This window comes from Macaca nemestrina, chromosome 6 (genome assembly GCF_043159975.1).
Source record: "Macaca nemestrina isolate mMacNem1 chromosome 6, mMacNem.hap1, whole genome shotgun sequence".
In the NCBI taxonomy this organism is placed as follows: domain Eukaryota; kingdom Metazoa; phylum Chordata; class Mammalia; order Primates; family Cercopithecidae; genus Macaca; species Macaca nemestrina.
Window position 1 is genome coordinate 172,376,270 of NC_092130.1, and position 18,298 is coordinate 172,394,567.

The window sequence follows — 18,298 nt, forward strand, 5'->3', positions numbered from 1 at the left end:
TGAACATTTATTATTTGCCAGCTGACATGATATTTAAGGACACCGAAGAGTCACTGCAAGAGGAAGGGTTTCATCTTCTTCTCACAGCCTGGCTAGCCAAGGCATACCACCTCTAGTGAATTTCATATGTACCTCTGGAGTTAGTTTCCTACTGGCCAACCATGTCCCACGGCACCTCAACACACTTCACTGTTAGTGAATAGTGGTTTGTTGCTGTTGTTACTTGTTATTTTGGGAGAGTTGGACTGTGGCCCACGGGTATATTCTCCTCAGCAAGGTTTGAATCTCAGCCTTGGGGTTGGACGTAGAGACTTTTGCACGATAATTCCTTCCATAGGTATTTTCTCTCATCCTTCAATATTCTACTTTCAATCTTGCATAGAACCACTAGACAGAAGATCATGATGAAAATTGGAGACTTGGGCAACACTACAAACCAACAAAGTATAATAAACATCCATAGAAGACTCACCCAACATACTCAAGTGTGCACAGAGCAGTCTACAGAAGAGGTAATGTTGTTTCATGAACAAGAGTCAACACATTTAGAATGATTGAAATCACACTTTTAAAAAATTAAAATCATATATAGGATGTTTTCTGATCACATTGGCTTAAAATTAAAAGTCAATAACAAAAGGAGGTTTTGGAAAAGTATATGTATGCGGAAACTATACAAGATGCTCCTAATAATAAATGGGTCAAAGAAGAAATTACAAAATTATGTTTAAGTCTTTTTATCCATTGTGAGTTATTTTTGTACACAGTATAAGGGTCTAAGTTCAATTTTTTTTTTTGCATGTGAATATCCAGTTTTCTCAAACCCCATTTTTTGAAAAGACTGTCTTTTCCCACAATTGGAATTAGAAAATACTTTGAGATGAATGACAATGAAGAAAACAACATAATGGAACTTATAAAATTCAGCAAAGGCAGTGTTCATAGGAAAAATTATGGCTGTAAACACCTACACTAAAAAAAGAAGGATCTCAAATCAACAACCTAATTTTCCATCTTAAGAAACTAGAAGCCCACATGAGATGGTTCATGCCTGTATTCCCGGCACTTTGAGAGGACAAAGCCGGAGGTTCACTTGAAGCTTGGATTTCCAGACCAGCCTAGTCAACATAGTGAGGTCCAGTCTCTACAAAAAAAAAAATTAAAAAATAAAAAAAATAGCAAGTGTGATGGCTTATGCCTGTAGTCCTAGCTGCTCAGGAGGCTGAGGTGGGAGGATCACTTGAGCTCAGGAGGTGGAGGTTGCAATGAGCTATGATTATGCCATTGCCCTCCAGCCTAGGTGACTGAGCACAACCCTGCTCTATAGTAACAGAATAGGAAAGAAAGAAATTAGAAATAATAAGCAAACTAAACTGAAAGAAAGCCAAAAAAGAGAAAGTAATAAAAATTAGAGCAGAAATTAACCACGTAGAGAACTAAAAAACAGGGGAAAATCAACAAACCCTAAAGTGTATTTCGTTCTTTGAAAAAAAATTAAAATGACGAACTTTTAGCTAGACTAACCAAGAAACAAAGAAAAGATGCATGCTGGACCAGATAACCTCACTGCTGAATTCTATCAAATATTTAAGAAAAATTAACACAAATCCATCATAAAATCTAACAAAAAAACCAGAAGGGACATTTTCTACCTCATTCTTCAAAGCCAATATCACTCTGACATCAGAACAAAGGATATTACAAGAAAAGAAAACTACAATCTAATATTCCAGATTAATAGAGAGAAGATGCAGATCTCTCATACGGAGCTTCAAATAAATTATTTACATACTCCAGTCTGAAGGAGGGGAACCATGACTCTACAGTCATTAAGTCTGAGCTGCAAACAGTGACTTCCTTCCAAAGACTGCCATATGGAAAGACAGAATAAATAGAGTAACTTTACAAAGGAGAAACCTTATAAACACTACATTGGCCTGGTGATCAAGGCAAGTATCAACAGTTATAAGTCACGTTTAAAGTATGGACCCTTGATACAATAAAAATGGTGTTTCACTTCCTCCCCAAAGCCCATAATCCCAATCTAACCATAAGAAAATCATCAGATAAATTCTAATGTAGAGGGATATCCCATAATATGCATGAGCAGTATTCCTCAAAACTGTCAATGTCATCAAATACAAAGAAAATCTGAGAAAATATCACACCCAAGAGAAGCTAAACGAGACATAACCATTAAATGTAACACGATGTCCTGTATCTCGGAAAAAACAAAAAAAAAGGTAAAAACTAAAGAAATCTGAATACATAATGGCTTTTAGTTAATAATTTATAATATTGGATGAAAAATGTACTGTACTAAAGCAAGATGTTTATAATAGGAGATACTGTGTGCAAGAATGGGTAGGGGAATTGTATTTAGAAACTCTGTTAGCTGCTCAATTTTTCTGTCAACATAAAATTGTTACAAAAACTAAGGTCTATTCACAAAATTTATTTAAACACTTTAAAATGGGTAAAAGGTTTGAATAGACATGTCTCCAAAGAAGATACAAAGCTGGCTCATGAAAGATGCTCAGCATTATTAGTCATTAGGGAAATTCAAATCAACACTGTAACAAGATGCCATCTCACATCCACTAGGAGGGCTATAATAATTTTTCACATGAAAAATAATAAGTGTTTGGAAGGATGTGGAGAAATCAGAATGCTCATATGTTGCTGGCTACATTGCTGAATGCGAAGTAATGCAGCCTGTATGGAACACAATTTGGCAGTTCCTCAAAACCTTAAACATGGAGTTACTACGTGACCCCAAAATTCCATTCTTAAGTATACACCCAAAGAAATGGAAAACATATGTTCAGACAAAAACATGTACATGGATGTGCATAATAGTAATACTGTAATAGTCAAAAGAAGAAAACAACTCACATGTTCAGCAACTGAAGAATAAAACACCTTTTAATGTGTTCTATTGATGCAATGGAATATTACTCAGCTGTAAACATGAATGATGTACTGATACATGCTACCTGAAGAAACCTTGAAAATATTACACTCAGTGAAAGAAGTCAGGTATACAAGGCCACAAATTGTATGACTCCACTTCTGTGAAGTCACCAGAATGGACAAATCTATAAAGACAGAGTAGGTTAGCCATTGCCAGGGGTGAAAGGAGGGGGAAATAGGGAGTGACTGCTAATGAGCATGGCTTGTTTTAAAGGCAGAGTGATGAAATTTTTCTAAAAAAAAATTGTACTGATGGTAGCACAACCTTGTGAATGTGCTAAAAATAGCTGATATGTACACTTTACAGTGATCGATTTTATGGTATGTAAATTGTATCTCAATTAAAAACTTTGGGCATAGTGTAGAGGAAATTCTGAAGGGAGTTTATGGAGGAGACCAGTGATTACACTGTGGAGGTTGGCTTAGACTATCATAAAAGGATTTTACATCTCATCCTAAACTAAAATTTTACTTAATTGAATGTTAAGAGAAACTTAATTGAACATTAAGAGAAATGTTTTTAACAGGAGAGTAGAATGATCAGGAATGAGTTTTAGATACTCATTGTCAGGGTAGAGTGACAGAGAAGGAGACTAGAAGCAGGTGCAACAGTTGGGGGCTCATTGCAATCGTCCTAGTGGGAAACAATGACAGTGTTAACTAAGATGAGACAGGGCAGCTGAAGGGTCAGAAGAGTAGAGTGCCCTGGCCTCAGACACTGGGCATGCATATTAAGAAAGGGGAAGAATCAAAAATTCCTGGAAATTTCTGTCTTAAGGCTTGGAAGACAAGGTGAATGGACATGCTATGATCCCAGGAGGGGCTTATGAAAGGAAGAATTATTTGGGTGGGGAAATGACTAGATACACTGTGGACATGTTGAGACTGAGGTGCCTGTAGTACATCTGGGTAAAGATATCCAGTTGATGGTTGAATATTTCTGTCTATATTTCAATAAAGGTATCTAAGCTGGAAATATGATCCTATATCTATAGTTATATAATTATAATTTTATATCTCTAACCTATAATATAATTTTAAACCTATCATTATCCTGTAATTGGTAATTAAAGCCACCAGAATCCTTCACCTTACCAATTAAGTCACTTAATTTGAGATAAGTTATGTGAACTCTCAGGGCACTAAAATATACCAGACGCAGACAAGTGTCAGGAAATTCACAGAAAGGAAACACTAGCACTGAGACCCCAGGAAAAGAAAACACATGATCTAGGGTGGACCCATTCTATCCCCAAATCCACTGCTTAATTGCATCCTACTCTCTCTTCACCACATATTCCAGAAAGAAATTTTTATGCTGATGCATAATAAATAGTGGGAATTTTAAACGATTTTCTTGTTTCAGGAGCAAGTTTATCAGCTTAGATGTCTTGGACATTGCCTAGATGTACTGACAAGTGTTTGAAACTACTATTACTTTAGGGCAACATATAATAATCTTACAAAGCAAGCCACACCTCACGACAAGATCATTTCTTCTACAGTCCCAAGGCATGGGACTAAATTCCTGATTCTTCCAATTAGAGAAAAAGCCTTTGCAACTGTCTGTGTCCGCAGAGTGACCAGCTTTGATGTGCGTGTGTGTGTTGGAGGTGGGAGAATTGTTTTATCTTATTTTACTTAATTTCTTGTTTCATCTACCCTGGATGCCTTTCTGTAAATTATTAGACATTCCTATAACAGGCCACTGAATGACACATTATCATGGAATGATAATTTTTAAAAATACTTTTGTCATTTTGTTATATGTAAGAGAATAAATTACTGGCATCTTATGCAAACGATGAAGAAAAAGATGTTCAAAATATATTCCAGAGCAATTTATACTCATACTAATAAATCTATGAAAACGTAAGACAACGTTGCTTCTAGAAAGAAGCATCTAATATTTTATACTATAATAAATGAACCATTCATTGAAATGAATATTACTCAGATAAAATAAAAGGTGCATAGAGGGCTGGAAGCTACGAAGAAACAGCCATAAAAACAGATTGTGTGGTAAGAGAGGTCAGCTTTTCTTTTGTCCCTCAAGCAATCATTGTATTGAAAGCACCTAGATTTCATCAACAATAAATGTAAATTTCAATTATTAGAGGTTGATAGGGGCCCATCTGGGGAGTCATTAGCAACAAAGCCATTCATTCATTACACTCACACAAGTAATAAAAAATGGATATCCAAGCTTGATTCCTGCAGTTATTGTTTTATAATAGAATTGGAAAGACAATATGACAGAGGTAGATAGGCCAGTGAGAAAGACCACTAACCTTGGAATTCAATCATCCATGCTCAAATCTCACTACTGCCAATGGCATAAATCACTCAGAGTTTCAGTTTTCTCCTCCTTAAAATAGGTATAATTTTTGCCCTATTCCTCCTTAAATGTTGTTTGGGAAGCTAAATAAGATTAGGTACTACTTTAAAAGTGTATTATTCCATTTTCACACTGCTGATAAAAACATACCCAAGACTGGGCAATTTACAAAATAAACAGTTCCACATGGCTGGGGAGGCTTCATAATCATGGCAGAAGGCAAGGAGGAGCAAGTCACATCTTACATGGATGGCAGGAGGCAAAGAGAAAGAGCTTGTGCAGAACATCTCCCGTTTTTAAAACCATCAGATCTTATGAGACTCACTCACCATCAAGAGAACAGCACAGGAAAGACTCACCCCCATAATTCAATCACCTCCCACCAAGTCCTCTCAGGACACATAGGAATTGTGGGAGTTACAATTCAAGATGATATTTGGGTAGGGATACAGCCAAACCATATCAAAAAAGGAATACAGTTATTTCTAAAGTATGGTGCCATTAGTGTTAATTTGATGGTCAGAAGATGAGTGTTGGGAGTGCACCTAACCGATCATGGAACACTGTCATTTCTAGCACTGGGCGTGAGTCTTCTGGATTAAGAATAAAATCAGTTACATGTGCGTTTTGTCTTGCAACACTTGCTGTGGCAAAAGTTGCTTTTCTCTGCTTAAGTTAAATCTGCTCTGACCCTCACCTGCCTAGGAATTGGGAAATTCAACCTCAATCACTATTCCTGTTCTCTGCTCACTGCTCCCTCCCTGTGCAGGTTGTACAGGATCCCTGCTGGTCTGTGCTGCCATAAGCCAGCCTTGGCAAATGATCTCAACTAAGTTCACAATGTCCTCTTAGAGCTGCAGACACAGATGGAGCCTGAGTGCTCTGTTAGAATCATGGGTTTCCCTTCTCTGTGGCAACCATGGGTTTTTATCAAACCCCTTTGAGTTCAGCCTCCTGATTTTGTGCCCTCAATCACAGTGCACATCAACTCAATGCATCCCAGAACTTTCAGAATCTCCCATTCTTCTCATGCCCTAAGTTCAGAGACAGGCTTCTCTCCTATCCTGAGTCAGTCACTTCTGCTGCCTCAACTCTAAGCAGCCATCTCAGTTCTAGAAAACTCAGGACAATGGCCTCCGGTGAGCTGGAAGCACAGAAACTATTTTCCCCCACAACTGACCCTCAAAGCCCAGGCCTTCACAACCAGAAAGAGAGCCATTAAATCAAAAGGTAGGAGCCAGGGATGGTGCTGCTTTATTCTTTCGTAATGAAGCTCTGGCTCGCCTAACATCCCCACCACCAAAAGCAATTAAATAAATAGCACTAGTTAGTTTCTTCTCTCTTTAATAACTCAGTCACATGCATATAGAGACAGGCACATGAATATATATGCAATTTATTGCCTACTGAGTACCTACCTATTTCTTAAGTAGTTCCTCCTAACAAAACTGTAATTTTATTCAAGTGGTCCCTACATTCAGGTAATTAAACAGAAGCAGGTTCTATCCACACATTCATTATTTATTATTGAGCATTTGCTCATTTAGCAACCCCTTCTATAGCCCTTATTTTGCTCCAGGTGTTATTTTCAAATATCGATTCAATAACTCACACCTTTGTAGGTGTGTCCCCCCAGATAATCTAAACAACTAGATTTAGTCCATTCTCATTGCCAGTGTTGAGATCTGGATTGGAGACCTGGTAGCACCTGGGCCAATGAAGTATAAAACGAAGTTTCCCACTGGCTTCATGGGAAGTTTCCCTTGCTCCCCTGGGAGAACGCTCAGGAGCAGCTCTCTGCATCCCCAGGTATGAAGATGCCTGGAGACCCGGGTCCTGACAACTCCATGCTCAGGGAACCAGCCCTGCTCAGAACTGGACTGTGCTACAGGGACTGAAGAGACAGGGAGTCTGGATCCCCTATGGCCCAACTGAGCAAGAGAACCCATCAGCACCAATGCCAGCGGGGCACTTGTATCTCCAGGGTGTGACCTCAGGGTCACTTCTTTACTTCCTCACTAAGCAGTTAGGGGTAGGTTCTATCTTCGATCTGCTAGAAATACTCCATATGTTCCACAAGCTCTCCAACCTGAGAGAATCAGGTTGTTTCTAATTATGAGGACAATGTACAGTGATAGAGATAAGTGCCCGGTGAAAGTTAACCTTACATACATAGCAGACCTGGTCCCAAAGAGCAGCTTCCCTTTTAATTATAGGCAAATGTTTCCATAATTTGATCCTTCCTCGTTCTTAACACTCAAGTAGGTAAGAAAAATTATTCCATGGGACTTGGTATATATGCAAATGAGTGACAATACTCACACAGTCAATTATAATTAAATTTATCATGCTTTCAGCTTTGTCTGATTTATTATGGAAAGATAAGTTGTCAGAAGAATCTGAACTAATTACAGAGTAGAATTTTGGTCTCCAGTTCCTTTCCTTGAAGCATTATTGACAGTCAGCCAGTGGCAGTGATTTAAAATGCATTCCATTTGGAAGCCTGCCAGAGGAACACCCTACTCTTACAGAAGTAAGAGGCAATGAAACAACTCCGTATTTTCAAAGGCCTCTTTCAAATTGTATATCAGCAAAATTCCTAGAAAATGTGTTTAGAATGCAGCTACCAAATGTGTTGGTTCTTGTCTGGTCACATTTCCAAGGTACTTGTTGAATCAACACACATCTTCCCAAAGTCAAAGATGAAGTGTCTCAACTTCCAGCAGTGCAAAAAGGCAAAAGTGGAGCTCGCAATGTATGGCTCGTACCAATTGGCAAGAACTGGGGGCACACTAATTCTCATATTTCCACCTCAGTTTCCTTTTTTTGTAAAATGGCAATAAACCTCTCTGTTTAATGATTTATGAAAATTAAATGAGACTGTATTTCTAACACTCAGTACCATGACTGTCTCATAGGAGGTATGCAATAACTATTTGTGTTCTCCTCTTTTTCTACTCTTAAACTTCAAAAAATAATATTCACCCAGTCTATTATTCAAGTTCCTCCTGAAGTGGGCTCCAGTTTACCCTTTAATCTTACCTTGAACTTCTCTCCTAGGTCCTGCCTTTCTCTATGAAGCCATCTCTGTACATCTTCCAATCACTATGCATTACCCCAACCATCCATGCCTCTGTCCTTGCTTCTCTCCCTGCCAGGCAGGCTTCACCCTCCTCTTAGCACTCATGGACCTTGGAAGCCCAGTTTGCAGCCTGCATCTTCACGAAGGCCTCTGCCTGCTGCAGCCTCCATGGGCTCTGCCTTTATTGCTAAGCACACTGTTCTGTGCCGCTCTCCTTCAGAGACTGTTTCACTCTCACCTGCTCTCGCACGGTGTTATTCAACTTCAGATGCCTAGATTCTCAGCGGCTGGACACTAGGCTTCTTGAGGGAGGGAGGCACAGTGTCATGTCCTGTAACACAGTGGCCACAGGAGCTTAATTGCCCCTCTCTGCCCACTGAGGTTTTACTCCTCAACTGTGCCCCATTGGGAAACTGGACAAATTAATTCATCCTCTCTCTCTTTACTTTGATAATTGGGCAGAGTATTCTTTATTGAACATGACATAATTGAATAAGATAATGCCTTTTTTAATTTGAACCTGTATATTTACAAATTACAAAATTAAATTATATGATCAAAATCGATATAGATGGTTTCAGAACAAGCAGTTTCACTTTGAAACTATTTTCAGAATGAACAAGAGCAACTAGGTCATTCTGCAAGTGCAGCACCTTTGGGGGTGTACGCAACAGCTCACCATCCCACTGTGACTGGCCAGGCTGTGCGGCACTGAAGTTAATGGCAAGAGATGGGGATCCAGAACACCTGGGCTCTAACCAAGCCCTGCCACTCACTGGTCATGTAACTTCAGCTTCTTAATTAACCTGAACCAAGACCCTTGCCTGTAAAATATGATGATAATAGTGCTACCTCAAAGAGTTGTTGTGCGTGGGCATCAAATGAGTGAATACACCTGGAGCACCTACAGCAGAGCCTTGCACGTGGAGCTTGCTCATTAACCCCAGAGCTCCGCATCGTGCAATAACAGGGGATGTCTACTAGGGGCAAGACACGATGATTCACCATCACAAAGCTCTCAGAGGGAAACAGGAGGGAAAAATCTGGAAACGGGCACCCCCTGGTATAAGCAAAATCCCACAGCTGTCCTCCATTGACAGCAAATGGGTTCCCAAAACAATAGAGACTGAAAAGAGTAATTACATTTTTAATATTTTATGTGATACAAATTCATTTTTTTCAATTTATATTTTTATTAGTGACATAATTCCTCTAGTGAACTACAAAACTTGTAACTATTATACTTAAAGAGCAAACTGCCTGATCTTAATTTCAATCAGATTATCTAATCTATACGTTATGCTTTAGTAGAAAATATGTTAACCTGGACTCTAAATTCAGCATGAAAAATTACCGGCCGCATTTTCCTCCCCAAACCTCACTGTCTTTATTTAAAGTAACACAAACCGAACACCTACCTTCACTACTTAATGAATTTTTTTAGAGTTTGAATTGAAATAATTTATGGGAAAGATGTGAGTCACCTTAAACCACCGTAGAGGCCCAAAGGCCTACTAGGAAGCTGAATTTACAACATATTGTTTAAATTAAAAACTTCTGAGTCACAGGTATTCAATGTGTCATCTGTTCAAAGTTTACATAGAGCAAGAGGTTATTATTTTAGTCTAGTTATGATGTTAGGTTTTTGGAATTCACATTTAAATCAAACTGGACAGTAGGATGGAATCTGGACTTTTTTTTTTTTCAAATCTCCTTCAATTATTAATGGATTGCTATTGCCATGTGTGTTTGTGTGTAAGAATGAAACACACAGTCATATACGTTAATGTCAGCACTTCTTGGAAAAACCATGGCTCAAAAGCATGTACTTTTGCTGGAAAACATAGATTCAACAATGGTTTAACAGGCTATAAGAAAGCACTTGATATCAGATTATTTACTCCTCCTACTAATCTGGGCCACCTGTAGCCACTTGGCTTTCCCTGCATGGGGTACCAGGGTGATGGGAGTGCCATGGCTGTGGGTTTCTCTCCCATTTACCTGCCACGACCAGGCGATATGAGAAAGGAGATGGGAAGACCCCACAGCAAAGCAGCACTGTTCCTCTCTGTTACTCATTGCTCTCTCCTCAGTAGAGAAGTCACTGGGGAGGTGAAGAATTCTTTAACCTCTATTTCCTCATCTGAGAAATGAGGATGATGGGACCAGCTATCACAGAACAGAAGTAAGAATTAAATGATAATTCAGGGAAAAAGTTGTTGAAATCCCTCATATCTGTGTTCTCTTCCCTCTGTGCCTCCCTGGACACAGGTCCCGTGACTACAGGTAGTGGGACTATGCAGGATGCCCTGTGCTAGGTCTGGAAACATCAAAAGGAGCATCTCTATGGAAAAGCTTGCAGTTTTATTTCTTTGTTTTCTGTGAGCACTTTTTAGAGCTCCACACTTCTTGGTGCCTTCCTAGGGTTGGCAAAAGAGTGAGGGAGACGGTTTGTAAAGGGGGGGCACCAAGATGGCCGAATAGGAACAGTTCCAGCTTCCAGCTCCCAGCGTGAGTGACACAGAAGACGGTTGATTTCTGCATTTCCAACTGAGGTACCAGGTTCATCTCACTGAGGCAAATGGGACAGTTGGTGCAGGACAGTGGGTGCAGCCCAGTGAGGGAGAGCCGAAGCCGGGTGAGGGAGAGCCGAAGCCGGGCGAGGCATCCCCTCAACCAGGAAGGGCAAGGGTGAAGGGAATTCCGTTTCCTAGCCAAGAGAAACCCTGGCACACAGCACCTGGAAAATTGGGTCACTCCCACCCTAATACTGCGCTTTTCCAAGGGTCTTAGCAAACAGCACACCAGGAGATGATATCCCACACCTGGCTGGGAGGGTGCCACGCCCATGGAACCTCCTTCATTGCTAGCACAGCAGTCTGAGATCTAACTGCAAGGCAGAAGTGAGGCTGGGGGAGGGGCCCCCACCATTGCTGAGGCTTGAGTAGGTAAACAAAACCACTGGGAAGCTCCAACTGGGTGGAGCCCACCGCAGCTCAAGGAGGCCTGCCTGCCTCTGTGGACTCTACCTCTGGGGACAGGGCATAACTAAACAAAAAGCAGCAGAAACCTCTGCAGATATAAATGTCCCTGTCTGACAGCTTTGAAGAGAGTAGTGATTCTCAAGCACGGAGGTTTAAATCAGAGAATGGACAGACTGCCTACTCAAGTGGGTTCCTGACCCCCGAGTAGCCTAACTGAGAGAGCCTAACTGAGAGTAGCCTAACTGGAGTGGACCTCAAGCAAACGCCAACAGACCTGCAGCTGAGGGTCCTGACTGTTAGAAGGAAAACTAACAAACAGAAAGGACATCCACACCAAAACCCCATCAGTACATCACCATCATCAAAGACCAAAGGCAGATAAAACCACAAAGATGGGGGAAAAAGCAGTGCAGAAAAGACCAAAATTAAAAAAATCAGAGTGCCTCTCCCCCTTCAAAGGAACAGAGCTCCTCACCAGCAACTGAACAAAGCTGGACGGAGAATGACTTTGACGAGTTGAGAGCAGAAGGCTTCAGTCAATCAAACTTCTCAGAGCTGAAGGAGGAACTACGAACCCAGCACAAAGAAACTAAAAACCTTGAAAAAAGATTTGACGAATGGATAACTAGAATAACCAATGCAGAGAAGTCCATAAATGACCTGATAGAGATGAAAATCATGACACGAGAACTACGTGACAAATGCACAAGCTTCAGTAACCGACTCGATCAACAGGAAGAAAGTGTATCAGAGATTGAAGATCGAATGAATGAAATGAAGCGAGAAGAGAAGTTTAGATAAAAAAGAGTAAAAAGAAAGGAACAAAGCCTCCAAGAAATATGGGATTATGTGAAAAGACCAAATCTACGTCTGATTGGTGTACCTGAAAGTGACGGGGAGAATGGAACCAAGTTGGAAAACACCTTGCAGGATATTATCCAGGAGAACTTCCCCAACCTAGCAAGGCAGGCCAACATTCAAATTCAGGAAATACAGAGAATGCTACAATGATACTCCGCAAGAAGAGCAACTCCAAGACACATAATTGTCAGATTCACCAAAGTTGAAATGAAGGAAAAAATGTTAAGGGCAGCCATAGAGAAAGGTTGGGTTATGCACAAAGGGAAGCCCATCAGACTAACAGCAGATCTCTCGGCCCAAAATCTCCTCAAGCTGATAAGCAACTTCAGCAAAGTCTCAGGATACAAAATCAATGTGCAAAAATCACAAGCATTCTTATACACCAAAAACGGACAAACAGAGAGCCAAATCATGAATGAACTCCCATTCACAATTGCTTCAAAGAGAATAAAATACCTAGGAATCCAACTTACAAGGGATGTGAAGGATCTCTTCAAGGAGAACTACAAACCACTGCACATGAAATAAAAGAGGACACACACAAATGGAAGAACATTCCATGCTCATGGATAGGAAGAATCAATATCGTGAAAATGGCCATATTGCCCAAGGTAATTTATAGATTCAATGCCATCCCCATTAAGCTCGCAATGACTTTCTTCACAGAATTGGAAAAAACTACTTTAAAGTTCATATGGAACCAAAAAAGAGCCTGCATTGCCAAGACAATCATAAGTCAAAAGAACAAAGCTGGAGACATCACGCTACCTGACTTGAAACTATACTACAAGGCGACAGTAAGCAAAATAGCATGGTACTGGTACCAAAACAGAGATATAGACCAATGGAACAGAACAGAGCCCTCAGAAATAATACCACACATCTACGACCATCTGATCTTTGACAAACCTGACAAAAACAAGCAATGGGGAAAGCGTTCCCTGTTTAATAAATGGTGCTGGGAAAACTGGCTAGCCATAAGTAGAAAGCTGAAACTGGATCCCTTCCTTACTCCTTATATAAAAATTAATTCAAGATAGATTAGAGACTTAAATGTTAGACCAAAAACCATAAAAACCCTAGAAGAAAACCTAGGTAATACCATTCAGGACATAGGCATGGGCAAGGACTTCATGTCTAAAACACCAAAAGCAATGGCAACAGAAGCCAAAATTGACAAATAGGATCTAATTAAACTAAAGAGCTTCTGCACAGCAAAAGAAACTAACATCAGAGTCAACAGGCAACCTACATACAGAATGGGAGAAAATCTTTGCAATCTATTCATCTGACAAAGGGCTAATATCCAGAACCTACAAAGAACTCAAACTCAAATTTACAAGGAAAAAAACAAACAACCCCATCAAAAAGTGGGCAAAGCATATGAACAGACACTTCTCAAAAGAAGACATTTATCCAGCCAACAGACACATGAAAAAAATGGTTATCATCACTAGCCATCAGAGAAATGCAAATCAAAACCACAATGAGATACCATCTCATACCAGTTAGAATGGCGATCATTAAAAAGTCAGGAAACAACAGGTGCTGGAGAGGATGTGGAGAAATAGGAACACTTTTACACTGTTGGTGGGACTGTAAACTAGTTCAACCATTGTGGAAGACCGTGTGGCAATTCCTCAAGGATCTGGAACTAGAAATACCATTTGACCCAGCCATCCCGTTACTGGGTATATACCCAAAGGATTATAAATCATGCTGCTATAAAGACACATGCACACATATGTTTATTGTGGCACTATTCACAATAGCAAAGACTTAGAACCAACCCAAATGTCCATCATTGACAGACTGGATTAAGAAAATGTGGCACATATACACCGTGGAATACTATGCAGCCATAAAAAAGGATGAGTTCATGTCCTTTGTAGGCACATGGATGCAGCTGGAAACTATCATTCTCAGCAAACTATCACAAGAACAGAAAACCAAATACCGCATGTTCTCACTCATAGGTGGGAATTGAACAATGAGATCACTTGGACACAGGAAGGGGATCATCACACACCGGGTCCTGTTGTGGGGTTGGAGGAGGGGGAAGGAATAGCATTAGGAGATATCCCTAATGTAAATGACAAGTTAATGGGTGCAGCACACAAACATGGCACATGTATACATATGTAACAAACCTGAACGTTGTTCACATGTACCCTAGAACATAAAATATAATAAAAAAATTTATTAAAAAAAATTTTAAAAAATAAAAATATGTAAATGTAAAAAAAAAAAAAGAGTGAGGGAGACATAGGAGCAGTTCAGCTTCCCTCCATCGGGGGCAGCAGAGAGTCCTCCCCAACAACTCTAAAGTAGGGATATTTTTCCTCTGTAAGAAAGAAATTGAGAAGGATAAGTGACTTTCCCAGTGTCACAGAGAGAGTGCACATGACTCATGGTTGGCTGGGTTTAGACTGGATCTTTTGGAACATCCTGCATCTCTTTCACAAAAAGGAGACCAGCCCCCCTCCAGGCTCCTGGTCACCTGGGCATGAGATGAAAGAGGGGATATGGGTTGGTCACTCCTTGGAGCCACAAAGCTTGTGCTTGAGGAGAGTATCTCCTTAGTTGAAACATACAAAGGGGCCTGTCTTTCTTCCTATCCAGAGCTTTAGCACTCTTCTCTCCAGTGACATGGAACCACCAGAGGAATCCGAACCAGCTAAGGGATGCCCAGCTTCTGTAGCTCAGAATGACTTGACAGGTGGCCCACTGGAGTGGAAGTGTGATGAACTGGCCTCTCAGCCAAGCCACTCACCTGGGAAAATACTGTCTTCCCCATCATATAACATGCCTTCGTCTTTGCCAAAACATTTCTTGTCCAGTACTAGTGCCTGCCTCTACTGCAGGGATTCTGTTTCATTGTTGAAAAGGAACAAAAGAAATATTCATGTAGTGAATTTGAAACTACAGTAAATTGAACTATTTAATGGTATTTACTTCAACATTTATCATAGAACAACTAAATCTATTTTGGATGTTATAAGAGGATGTTGTCCTGGAAAAATTTACTTTCTAGTTTATCTTATTCATGACAAGGAATTGTTGGCAGCAATGAAAGACTTTCAAAACAAGAGTATGATGATTTGTAACTCAGCCAAGTTCAGAAGTCCTGGTTTAGTAAGATACAGTTAAAGTCTAGATCCTCATTAGACAGTATTCCTCAAAATGGTTTACAAATCCATATGGACAAGTGATTGTTTCATCCATGTATTATTACTATTAAATATTTATGATAGAATTTTTGATTTAAGTGTATTTCAGTTGCATGCATTGAGGAACACTTTTCATAACTGGGAGGAACAAATACTACACAATTTGGATATTATGACATAAATGTTTTAATAGATTTTCAGAATACTGTGATTTCTCAGAGGTGACATTTATAGCTTAATACAAATTCTGAACACAATACATCAGATGTGTGACATTGAGCATATGTACTTATCCTTAAATATTAATCTAAGCTGTGTGATACCAGGTAACATGAAGAGTAGATAAAGATAGGTCCAGGGTGGCAAAGTTATGACAGAAAACAAAAAACCCCTTCTGTAGGCATCATGTAGAAATCGTGTCAACTCCACGGAGAGGTAAGAGCAGTAACCATTATATCTTCACAAAAATGAGGCAGTAATAGTGCACAAAAATTGTGTACTTAGCATTTGCCAGGCATCGTGCTAAGGATTTTACATGCATGTCTCATTTAGTCATTAGGATATTGTAGGGAAAGAAAGGCAGAGCTCAGCAACAGGGAGGAGTGGTGGACATGGCTAAATGAAGTGGTACCAAAAAGTACCATGTTTTGGTTGGTAAGACATCCTCTACCATCCAGGAAGAATTTTCTGCAAAGTGAGAGTTTCTTGGTGGTTGAAGTATGTATGTTAAAGACTTTTGGTTATTCTGGGCAGCCAATAAATTACTATGGTGTAGGGATAATGAGTAACAACAGAGAAAATGTACTCAGGAGTAAAGTTAATTAAATAGGACTAGGTCATAAAAGAAAGGTGAGGAATTCCTCCTCTGCACTCAACTAAATCCTGAGGTTAGAAAAAGATGCATCAAGCCGAATCTTGCTCTTGTTCTATCATATGGACAACAGGGTCAATGGTTAATTGAAGCAGAAGCTGAGGATTTCATTTTACTTTTTTAGTTTAGGTCAAACAGTGTTTCTGCGCATGGCAAATAGGGTGTTTTGGGAGATAGACAGTTAAATTGTAGTTCATTGTATATGTACCCTGAGGGAACACTAAATAAGCTCTATAGGTAGAATCATGAATGTGCTTTCAAGTACGTTTAATACTACAGTTAATACAAGCAAGATAAAAAATAAAACTGGGTCTATTGTTTCACGTCCTTCATCCATCTGGCCATGATTTTGAAATACTAGTTTCTTTTTGGCACTCACTTTCATTATCTCTAAAATTAGGGCAGTTGAATTATTATGTCCCTTTAGGAAGAAGAAGATCCCATGGCCCTGAAACGTATCTTCCTTGACAGAGAATTTTATAAGATTGCTACTCAGAAAATGTCACAAAATATAAGTGTCCTGCTTAATAGGTGAATTTTGTTTTCATGTTGTACTCCAACATTCCCAGGAAAAGGAGATTGACACACTTACCTCTAAGTAGAGGTAGTCAAAAATCCTGGAAAATGAGAGGCCTTCAGAATGGGACCTGAAGACCCCAGAGAGTTCCTGTGTCTCTTCCAGGCAGTATGCAACATCAAAGCAAAAAGAATTCGATGACATTATTTGCCTTTTCCACTTTTATTCTGTTGTAGTGTAAAGTTATCTGGAGGACACATCATGTGATGCCATCATCAGTCTGATAACTAATAGAATGTGTGTCTGTGTATTCATGTGTATTCCAGAGCATTCTAATGTGTTACATTTAGAGTATTCTTATGTTCACTGCCAGAGATTAACTAGTTTGTTCTCAGTACTCCTACCATCTGGTCCTTTCTATCTTTGGTTATACCTGCTAAATTTTCTTTAGCCTCATTACTGTTCAGTACATAATTTTACCAAATCTGGTGATTTTTCTTAGTTGTACACAGGAACACAGAAGCAAGTACAATTTTTGTCTCATTTTGCAATAAAATTTTTTGGAAAACATTTAAATTTTTAAAGTTGATTTATACTATTTTTTTTTTAGAATCTAGTAATGTATTATTGTAAAATACAAGATAATTTATTTGTATTCTATTCAAGAATTCAGCATTGGCTTTAGAAGGGATTATAATACTTAACCCATACCAATATCATCTATATCTGAAGAGACTCTTCAGAGTTGACTTATCAGAGAGTTCTCTAACTTATTAAAGGACATAATCTACTAAGAAATGGGTAAAACTATATATAATAAATAGAAATATGATGAAAGCTATTTTATGCTGGCATTATAAATGTTAATAATTTACTATAATCGTACGCAATGGAACCTTTTGAATACCGTTATGGTACCAGGTAAGTCGTAGCATCACTTTGAGATCAATCAATCAAAGAATAAAGAAAAGGAAGTTGAATATGCTAATCAGAGCTATGATGAACTCTTTCAGATCCACGAATTATTTGTTACGGACTTTCATACCACAAATGAGAAAGCAAGGGCAGCATTTTCCAAGGTGAGTTACAGCATTGCTTTGGCTGAAGGACCACATGCAATAGCTGAGGCACACACTGCTGAATGCCAGCTGGATGAAAATGCAACATAAGAACCAGGGCCACTTTCCCACCATACACTAATTTGTTGATTCAATCATTTTGCTGAAAACCCAAAGTCTCAGGGTAATATCTCTTCAACAGAATTTCCCTTTGCCTTACAAATGGCTCAATCTGTACATGTGGCGGGACTTGTTATTTTGCTTGCATTGGTCCAATATGAGAAACGGTCATCAGGAAATATTTTCCACTATGTGAGTGCCTAACAAAAACATTAAGTGGTGCTGAAATATTCCAAGTATCAAATAACCATTTTGAAATATCGTGGTTTATCCCAGAACTGTGTTGATGTTTTTATTGATGATGCAAAAAGCAATGGTGGCTTA

General features: G+C 39.3%; 1 long non-coding RNA gene across 1 annotated transcript in view; it reads right to left on the bottom strand.

Annotated features, from left to right (window-relative positions):
* The window catches only part of LOC139363921 (uncharacterized), a 33,909-nt gene extending 16,630 nt beyond the window's left edge, over positions 1-17,279 (bottom strand). The window contains exon 1 of the long non-coding RNA XR_011625139.1: positions 15,012-17,279. This is a non-coding gene — a long non-coding RNA (uncharacterized lncRNA). The remainder of the gene's footprint in view (positions 1-15,011) is intronic.
* Positions 17,280-18,298: the final 1,019 nt, after the last annotated feature.